Raw genomic sequence first — 10,003 nt, forward strand, 5'->3', positions numbered from 1 at the left:
CTCTTTTGGAAGACCAAACAAAGTAGTTTCGCTTTCACAACGAAGCACACAGCGTCTTCACGACATGGTGGCGGCGGCAACAACAATACTACAGCGAGAATAAAAGTTACGCCTTCTTTCGTTGCATGAACATTTGGGCGGCGTTATGCAAATCTTCCCACATCGTGACGTAGACATGTGGGGGTGTCTTAGAACGAGCCGTTTTAGGTAGGCGTGGTTGACTCTTAACTTTTATAAAGAATATCTCTTTGGATTTGAGACTTTAGTCTTTGCAACTTTACAGATCTTCTTCATGCACCAAGAGCTTGTAACACTCCAAAGAGAAAGGAAAGATTTAAATCGCATCATATGACCCCTTTAACAGCAAAGCAAAGATAGCAGCATGCATGTCATGTGCCAACCATGCAACTTCCATTTACATATAGAGTTCCGCATTCAGCACCACGTGATTTGCTGCGCACAGAAAGAGTCATTCTTGTGATTAGAGCGTTGCGCTAGCAGTCGTTTGTGTTGCATTGGGTTCATCGGTTTTCTTGCTGTCAGACGCTGCAAGGGCGCAGCGGTGACATCAGCGGCGGCAGGAATGATGGGAGACTTCAGATCTGCTTGTGTCTGTGTGCGCGTCTTTCAGATGATTGACTGTTTTGAGGGTTGTTCTCGGGCCCAAATGATCCTCTTGATGCGTGGCCATTTTCTTGATTTAAGCATTGGGGATGAAGAGGGGGAGGAGAGAGAGAGGAGAGGAGGAGGGCAGGAGTATGTTATGTATAACTTCACAAACGGTCATGTGATGAGTGCACACACACACACACACACACACAGCAAAGACTGCAGACACCTGGAATCCAGAATAGGTGTACTTTATCTTTGCCAGACGAATCTGCAGCCACACACACACACACACACACACGTTTACTTGCTATCTAAATGGGGACATTCCATAGGCGTAATGGTTTTTATACTGTACAAACTGTATTTTCTATCACCCTACACCAACACTACACCTAAACCTACCCCTTACAGGAAACTTTCAGCATTTTTACAATTTAAAAAAAAAACTTTGTTTACTTTATTTTTATACCAGTTTTACAAATGAGGACGTCCCCAAAGGGAGGTTTTTGGAGATTTTGTCAGGTTTAGCTCACTTCTGGGTACAAATTTGTCCCCAAATTTGGTTAAGTAGGTACACACACACACACACAGCACAGACTGCAGACACCTGGAATCCAGAATCCAGCAAAATCTAGTAAATGTAGAATGTAAAGTCCCATAATGCTGCATGTTTAAAGTCAACATGCATTGTTGACTAAAACAAAATTTGCCACTTTATAAGTAAAATGCACTATAAACAAATGAGTGAATGACATTTTGAGTGAATAATTACAAAGAAACAGCCAGTATCAGATTGCAATAAAATCACAAAAAATATTTTGATATTTATAATACATTTTCCTACATATTACATTATGGAAGTAAAATAAAGTAAATTTACTTTGAAATAATTTTCACTTAAAAACTGCTAGTAGATTTCATTAATAATTACAAAGAAATTCATCTTGAATTAAGTAACTCATTGAATTAAACATGGCATTTTGAAATAAAAAAATCTGAAATAGTATTGTCTAGTAAACTCCAAAAAATGTTTTATTTGTAACTTACTTTCATAATGTCATGAATTTTTCCCCCTAGTTTTCACATTATGGAAGTAAAATGTTCAGTAAAATATACAGTAATTTTCCCTCAGAAATTGCTAGTACACTGCTAGTATACTACAAATAATAACAAAGAAACGGGAAGTAACACTGAATTAAACGTGAAATTCTGAAGTAGAAAAACTGAAATAGTAAAACATACACCAATACTCTTTGTTTTTATTTACAACTTTGAAAAATTACAAAGAAATGCCACATAACTCCTTGAATTAAATGTGAAATTTGAAAGTAGAGAGTCTGAAAACATACTCTATGAATCCTTGTTTTATTTACAGTGCATTTTACTATCATAATGTGATGAATTTATCCTAGTTTTCACATTATGGAACTAACATATACTGTAAATTTTTAGGATTTATTGTCAAACCATTTTCATTCAGAAATTGCTCATGCATTTCACAAATAATTACAAAGAAACGGCAAGCAACATACTGAATTAAATGTTAAAGTTTGAAGTAGAAAGGCTGAAATAGTAAACGTACTCCCGATAATCTTTTTCTAAATGAAAAATAATTTTCTTCAGTGCATTTTACTTCAATAATGTGATGTATTTTCCCAAATTAATCAGGAAAACAGATGCATAAACGTGCATTAAGAAAGTCAATTTTGATTTCACTCGTTACTTTGGACAGTGTCTTAAACCACCACACAAACAAGATGCACTGAAAACCACAGCGAGTTTTTAAACGCAGCACTGTCAGATGCAATATAACAGATCTTAGTGGTATAAGGAGTGTTTTTTGGGTCCCTGTTGTGGCGGCACGCCAGGAGAGGCCAAGAGCTCCCGCGGTTCTTACAGTAGGTTTGGAGTCAGCAGCGGCCTCAGACGCAGGGCCCATTACCAGAGACCAGAAAGATAATGTGCTGTGACACGCGTTATGTACACGGCGGAGCTGAGAGAGCAGGCCGCGGGGACACAGGTGTCACACCAGCCATTAATCTGACAGCGCTACTGTATTACTGCAAATTAAAAGTAGCACGATACAGAGAGAGAGAGAGAGAGAGAGAGAGAGAGAGAGAGAGGCAGCTCTGCTATCCGCACGGACCCTGGCTGTCTGAGCCGCGATGCTGCAAGTGACATTTAAGAGAATTTGCAATTCCGCCGAGAAAAGCTATTACGGCACAAATTAACATCTAACATCCACACATCCCAGCAGCCCCCTTTACAGCTGTCTCATAAGAGCAGACCATTAAAAAGATGAGAGCAGTTTTACGCCGGCCAACCCAAGACACCACGGACGAGAGAGCGAGCTGGTGCTGCACAGCTTTATAGCTCAGATTGTGAATGTGTGTTTTTATTTTCATTACCATTAAACTGATTGTCATATGCTGGGAAATGCATTTAATCTTTAGTTGTAAAATTCCACTTCGGAATGGTTTTCGTCACAACATTATGGCTAGGGTGTTTATTAAAAGATAAAAGTAAGAACCAAAAAAACACAATATGGGAGGTTCTCGAAATGCAAGCTTATAATTTATCTGCATATTGTTATTTTTTAGATATATCTACAGTTTATGCTAAACGTGAAGTAACAAAACAACAATAGTCCCATTAACCATTATAATCAGCAAATCTGCCTACTGCATGTTGATTGCAAAAGAGACTTACAATTCACATTCTATCCATGCTAAATAGTATGCGAGATTCGAATTAATATGATTTAATTTATTAATTATTTAATTATTTAATTATTACAGTTACGGTTACTACTAGAAACTCATAAAATATTAATATAGGCTTTCCTTCAGCTTTTAAAAATCAAATTACCTCAACATTATTGTAGTAACTAGTATTAAAAACACTGATATTTTAATTTAAACTATGATTGTCATGGTAAATTTGATCATGGAACATGCACTACAGTTTTCCACAATTTAATTCACAATATTATTGTTTAAATCAATTTTTTAAGTGTATATTAGTGTTTTCTTTTTCTACATAGGATATTTTTCCCTCAGAGATCAGGTTTTTTCTATTTATCTTTACTGAATATGTTTACAGCTAGAAAAGCACAAATGTAAATGTTCATTATAACAGGATGGCTGCAATTCACATGTACTATGGATCCTAAATCGTATGCAAGATTACAATTAACATGCCTCAGTTATAGTACATTGTAAACAGCATGTCACACATGCATGGATGCTTAACTTTTGCATTGGTACATGCTTTTTTTAGGCTAGTTTTGCCAGCAGTAAACCACTAGAAGTGGAAAAGTTAGTTCCTTTACAGGTTTTTCAGCTAAAAGTAAGGACGAAACATTTAATTAAGGTAATGAGTTTCTCTAGATGCTTAGATGCAAGTACAAATGGTACATGAAAGTGTATTTATACCTCTGTACAGTTTTACTACACACTCAACATTTGGGAAGTATGTACTTTAAGTCTGTAGTATTCAAATCGGTGCCCCGTCCTAATTTACTTTTATGCAATAAACAGTTTAGGTTCTGTATTGTTTTGCCACTTGGAAAGTCATATAAAATCTGGGTCCTGAAGTGGACCCATAAGAGAAGCTGCGGAGCAGTTTCTCTCTCTCTTTCCCATGGGGTCAGGCCCTGTGGGTGTGAATCCTGCGGCGTTATGGAGTTGCTTATCTGCTCTGAGAGAGCGTGCTCCCTCATTACCTCAGTCTTAATACTGACTCACATCAAAAGGAATCCGCTCCACTCAGTCGCAGATCAATACCACAGCTGCAGGGCAGCACATGTCGCAACTGTGCGCCAGCGCCTCAAAACCGGTGCCATTGAGGCTCCAGGTGAAAGGTATTACATAAGCACTAATGGGCAGTGTGGGGGAAAGTTACTTTTAAAAGTAATGCATTACAATATTGCATTACTCCCTAAAAAAGTATCTAATGTCAATAAATGGGAAAACAAAGTAAATGGCATTACTTGTTTGAAAACGTAACTTGCAAATTAAAAAGTAATACATTACTTTATTAGTTACTTGAAAAAAAAGTAATCTGATTACATAACACTGGTAATGAGAGAAAACACGGCCTCATTCTATGACGATAGATAGCCGTCGACTGACTTGATCCACTGTGCACTTTAGTTTGGTAATCTAGTAGAAACAGGGCAAAAGTGTGAGAGAGAGAGTAAAATGCAAATGTTAATGAAAAAAAAAAAGTATGTCATTTTGCATGGTGTCGCAAACCTGTATTAGACACAAAAGCATTGACATAATGGAGACTGAGCTCCATTAAAGTATCATAAAAGTAGTTGGACACTAAATAAAAAGTTTTCTGAAGTCATACGGAATCTCATTTGCACTTCTGCATATGCAAACTTGAATATACATGGACAAAAATTAGATTCGAGAGCTGCTGTAGAATGCAAGATTTCCAGCCAGTAATTTTTGTTTCTTATTCTTTTCACAAAGCATAATATAACTTCAGAAGGCTTCACTCTCAGATTAAAAGGTACAAAAGCTGTGACTGGGAGAGTATCCTTTCAAAAGGTACACATGTGTACCTTATATTTACCCCTAAAGGGTGCATTTTAGTACATTAAATGTACATATTTGTAACTAAATGGTACATATTAGTGCCTTTTTAAAAGGGTAACTCCCCAATGACAGCTTTTGTACCTTTTTTTTCCTCGGAGCGTTGCAATATAATAAACAATATCTATAGCTACATCTAATATTCCTTGTAATATTGTTTAGATTTTTTTTTTTTTAAGAGATTTTGCTGTAATATAACGATGTTGGTTCCTGGTCACAGTGGGAGTCATATGTGGATTCAGTAGTCAATTTTCTCTAAGCAGCTGAAGCGTTACTTTCATCGCTCCTGCCAGAACAACAGAGGAAGCCAGAGCAGTAATGGGCGCACATGTGCGTGTTGCTCATCCAGTGAGTGGGAAGATGTTGTCACTGGTGTGAATGACAAATGCAGTTGTATTGATCAGTTTTGTGGCCCAGGCTCCCTAATGACACCTAATTAATGACTTCATTTGCCCCTGCGCCCGATACAGCAAATACCCACTCCACCTCAAGGACCCCCATGGGAGCTGTCCAAACAGAGAGCCTGCTCGGAAGCATGCAGTTTTAACAGGGGGGGAAAACACATGGCTAAGTCAAGCATCACTATTACTATTGCTCAGAGACTTGAGGATGCAGTTTTGGCTAGTGAGCAAATGCAAACTGCATATCAGGCTAAAAAATGCAGAAACTTTTATCAAGCAGTGGCGGTTCGTCGGGGGAGGCAGGGGAGGCACAGCTTCCCCATAATTTTGAGGTGAAAATGGGAGGAAGACGATTTAATGTTAATAAAATTCACAATTAATTTCAGTTAATGTCTCAGAATGAGTATTTTTTGTTTGTAATTTCACAGCTGTAATACCATAACGTGAAAGCGCCGCTTTTCTATCGCGAATGTGCCAAATCTGCTGATGTAATTACGACCGCTAGCTGATAGAGAAGGGGAGGGGGAGGCCGGGGGAGAGGTGAGCTCTCGTGCCTCCGTTGGTAAAAAAAATTAGCCAATCAGCATCGAGTGTTCACTTTCAGCGCTGAGGAGTGTTGAGAAAAGAAACCTTGCAGGGGAGGCTAGCCTCCTTCTGATATTAACCAATCATCAAAGAGACGTAAATTACGTGATATTAGTTTGAACGTCTCCCGCTGCGCTGATAATTCAAACAGTATACATACAAATTTAGGGAAAACAGCCTTAGCTGGATATAGGCTACAGCAGTCGGGGCTTAATTAAATGGCACAACAGGCAGCTCTCTTTTAACACAGACTTTTAAGAAGGGATGGATGTTTGCTTCAAGTTGCCTCCTCTATTTTAAAACCCACGAGCCGCCACTGTTATCAAGTACCTTGGAAAACACTGAGAGCAACATAGAAACAAAATGCAATACTATGACAACTACAAAGAGCACACTAGTAACAGCATAGCAACACCCTAACAACCAACTAGCTCACCTAATTAATCATATAGCAATGCATCGCCCACTAACTACCCAAGTAATCACATAGCATAGAGGTTCTATGCTATGCTTAGAGCTTAACAAGCACCTAGAACACCCTAGAAATGGCATAACAATGCCCTAGCAACTATTTAGAGCACCCTAGCAACACCCTAACAACTGCCTAGCTCACCCAATCAATCATATAGCAATGCATTGCCCACTAAATATCCCAGAAATCACACAGAAACAGGCTAACAACCACCTAGAACACCATAGAAACAACATAATGTCCTAACAACCATTTAGATCACCCTAGCAACAGCATAACAACCCCCAACTCACACAATCAATCGTATAGCAATGCATTGCCCACTAAATACCCTAGTAATCACATAGCAACAACTTAACAACCACCTAGAATACCATAGAATTGGCATAATACCCTAGTAACTATTCAGAACACCCTAGCAACAGCATAGCAACTCACTCAATTAGTCATAGCAATGCATTGGCCACTAAATATCCTTTAGCAATCATATAGCAACAGTTTAACAACCACCTAGAACACCCTAGAAATGGTATAACAATGCCTTAGCAACTATTTAGAACACCCTAGCAACACCCTAACAACTGCCTAGCTCACCCAATCAATCGTATAGCAGTGCACTGCCCAATAAATACTCGAGAAACAGGTTAACAACCACCCAGAACACCCTAGTTTTGCAAGCTTCAGAAAATGTAAAAATCTACTTGTGTAGACACACACGCACACACACGCACAGAAAGAGCAGTGTCCAGTGTGTGTGTGTGTGTGTGTGTGTGTGTGTGTGTGTGTGGAAGAGCGCGCTGTGCAGAAAGAAAAGGTCACCGTGACAAGCGCAGTGGTAATAACCAGCTGAAATGGTGCCATCAGACAGACATGATTGATCAATTGAATTCAGCGGCAGTGAAAAATGTGCGATCATGTGAATACAAAGTAAACTGTAATTTATTCCTGTGATATGCAGCTGAATTTTCAGCATCATTACTCCAGTCTTCAGTGTCACATGATCTAGCCAGCCTGCTCTATTTCTCTTTCTATCCCCTTGTCGCTCTTCTCACTGATTCTTGAGTACTGGAATAAAATGGGACATAAAACAAAACAAAACAAAAAAAAGTTAATGTAGCAAGGATTTTTTTTTTTTAATGTTCAGTGATAATCACTCGTTTGGTTGCAACCTTCTGTTTTTCTTTGAAAAACAGACTCATTGGACTGCATTAAAATTACAGAAATTATCTAAAATGATCAAACTTTTCTTTTTTTTTAAGAACTTGTAATTAATATTTTTTATCATTTTTTATATAAAAGTAGATAATAGTTCTGACAAAAAAAAGAAAAAAAGAAATATATATATATATATATATATATATATATATATATAAATTTTCAGCATCATTACTCCAGTCTTCAGTGTCACATGATCTTCAGAAATCATTCTAATATGCTGATTTGCTGCTCAAGAAACATTTCTGATTATTATCAATATTCAAAACCGATAAGCTGCTTAATATTTTTGTGGAAGCCGAGATATATTTTTGTTTTCCAGGATTCTTTGATTAAAAGAAAAAAAACAGCATTTATTTGATTTATTTGATAATGTGTTTACATCATTTTGCTTAATGCCTGAAGAATAGGAGTTTTTCTTTTTCGTAGGTCATCTTTCTCTCTCTCTTTCGCTCTTGGGTCAATCAATAGAGGCAGAGCATGTCATACATCACAGCACCTGTGGGCCGCACAGAGAACATAATACGCTGCAAATGTAGAGTGACAGATTTGTAAGGGAGACGTGACTTTCCAGAGAAGGCGGGATGAGAAGATATTTAAAGGAGCTCTAAAGCGTTTTGTCAGGGTGAAAAGGAGAAGAGAGAGAGACACAGAGAGAGGAAGGTGTGAGGCAGTCTTTTACTCAGCACAAGGGTAATCAGGTCAGAGGAAAACCAAGAGAAAGTGCTGTTTGTGGAGCGTTGTTTAACCGGTAAAGAGATTGAACAATAACAGCAGAGGTTTTCTTCAAGTGTGTGTGTGTGTCAGGTTCAGAGTAAAGAGGTTTTGGAGAATCAAATCAGTGTTGCACACGCCTGGAGAAAACAAGAGAGATGAGCATGCAATGCATTGTGCACATGTAAATACATAAAGCTAATATAGGCCTATAATTAGGATATGTGATATGACCAAATATTTTAGATAACATTAACATATACATAACATTAAGTATTTAATTTACTCTATTATTAGACTTGTGGCATGGAAAGAGTCCTGATACAGTTATTTATTTCCTGGCAATTCAATTACAATGCTATAAATGCTAAATAGCATATGTAAATGCCTATTATTAGATAATCCATTAAATTAAATACTTCATAAATTAAAGGTAATTAATCCCATTTGATTTACTTGATGGACAAAACCCATAAATTCAGATTATTCATAACAAATGAATATAGGCTAAATCCGATATCACTACACAAACAGCTTTAATAATAATAATAAGTGATGCCTGAGTTTAAACTGAAGAGATTAATAATCTAGAAATACTGTCTACATATTAATAATCTAGAAAAATAAATGTTTATGTACATTACAGGAATATTCCTGGTTAAATGCAACTTTAAATGAATTTAATTAAGACGTACGACAATACCATATCAAATAAATTTGGCCTTCAGTCTATAAAAATAAGTAAAAATTGCATTTAGTAGGCAATTTTGAAAGCATAGCTTCAAAACATTGTTAGACTAGTGTAATAAAATCACTTATTAACCTTGTCTGTGTAAACCTTCAATATCCAACTCCTGTTACAGCCATCGAATCCCAAAAAACCTTGTAACTTTTGCATGATACATGCAAGACAATGTTGTTTTAATGAAACTCCCATGACCAAAGATAACTGCTATTGAGATTGTTCATCTGGCTAGAAGTGTAGACCACTTAAACAAGTTTACAGGTCAAAAAACATACATTTTTGTACAGAAGCAAAGAAAGTGCTTCAACAAAAATGTAAGTTGCGCATTTCCCACCAGAAGACCTTCCCTGTTGACATGCATTTTAAAGGGCTCCTATTATGCTGTCTTGATTTTGTTTTGGGGGTGTATTAGAGACAGGCTCTCATACTTGGTTGTTCGAAAAACACATTATTTTTCACATATTTTACATAATTACGACACCTCTCTCCCCAGTCTGGCATGAACGGCTCGAATAGTTCCTGTATCAAATGAAGACCCGCCTTCTGAAATACGAAATCTGCTGTGATTGGTTAGCTGGGCTAGTGTGTGTTGTGATTGGTTAGCTGGGCCAGTGTGTGCTGTGATTGGTTAGCTGGGCCAGTGTGTGCTGTGATT

At 37.4% G+C, this 10,003-nt stretch overlaps 1 protein-coding gene across 3 annotated transcripts in view; it reads left to right on the plus strand.

Annotated features, from left to right (window-relative positions):
- Window positions 1-10,003, plus strand: part of LOC107667719 (paired box protein Pax-2a-like) — a 36,544-nt gene that overhangs the window by 11,071 nt on the left and 15,470 nt on the right. The window lies entirely within an intron of this gene.

The sequence above is a fragment of the Sinocyclocheilus anshuiensis genome, unplaced genomic scaffold (genome assembly GCF_001515605.1).
Source record: "Sinocyclocheilus anshuiensis isolate Anshui unplaced genomic scaffold, SAMN03320099.WGS_v1.1 scaffold493, whole genome shotgun sequence".
NCBI classification, from domain to species: domain Eukaryota; kingdom Metazoa; phylum Chordata; class Actinopteri; order Cypriniformes; family Cyprinidae; genus Sinocyclocheilus; species Sinocyclocheilus anshuiensis.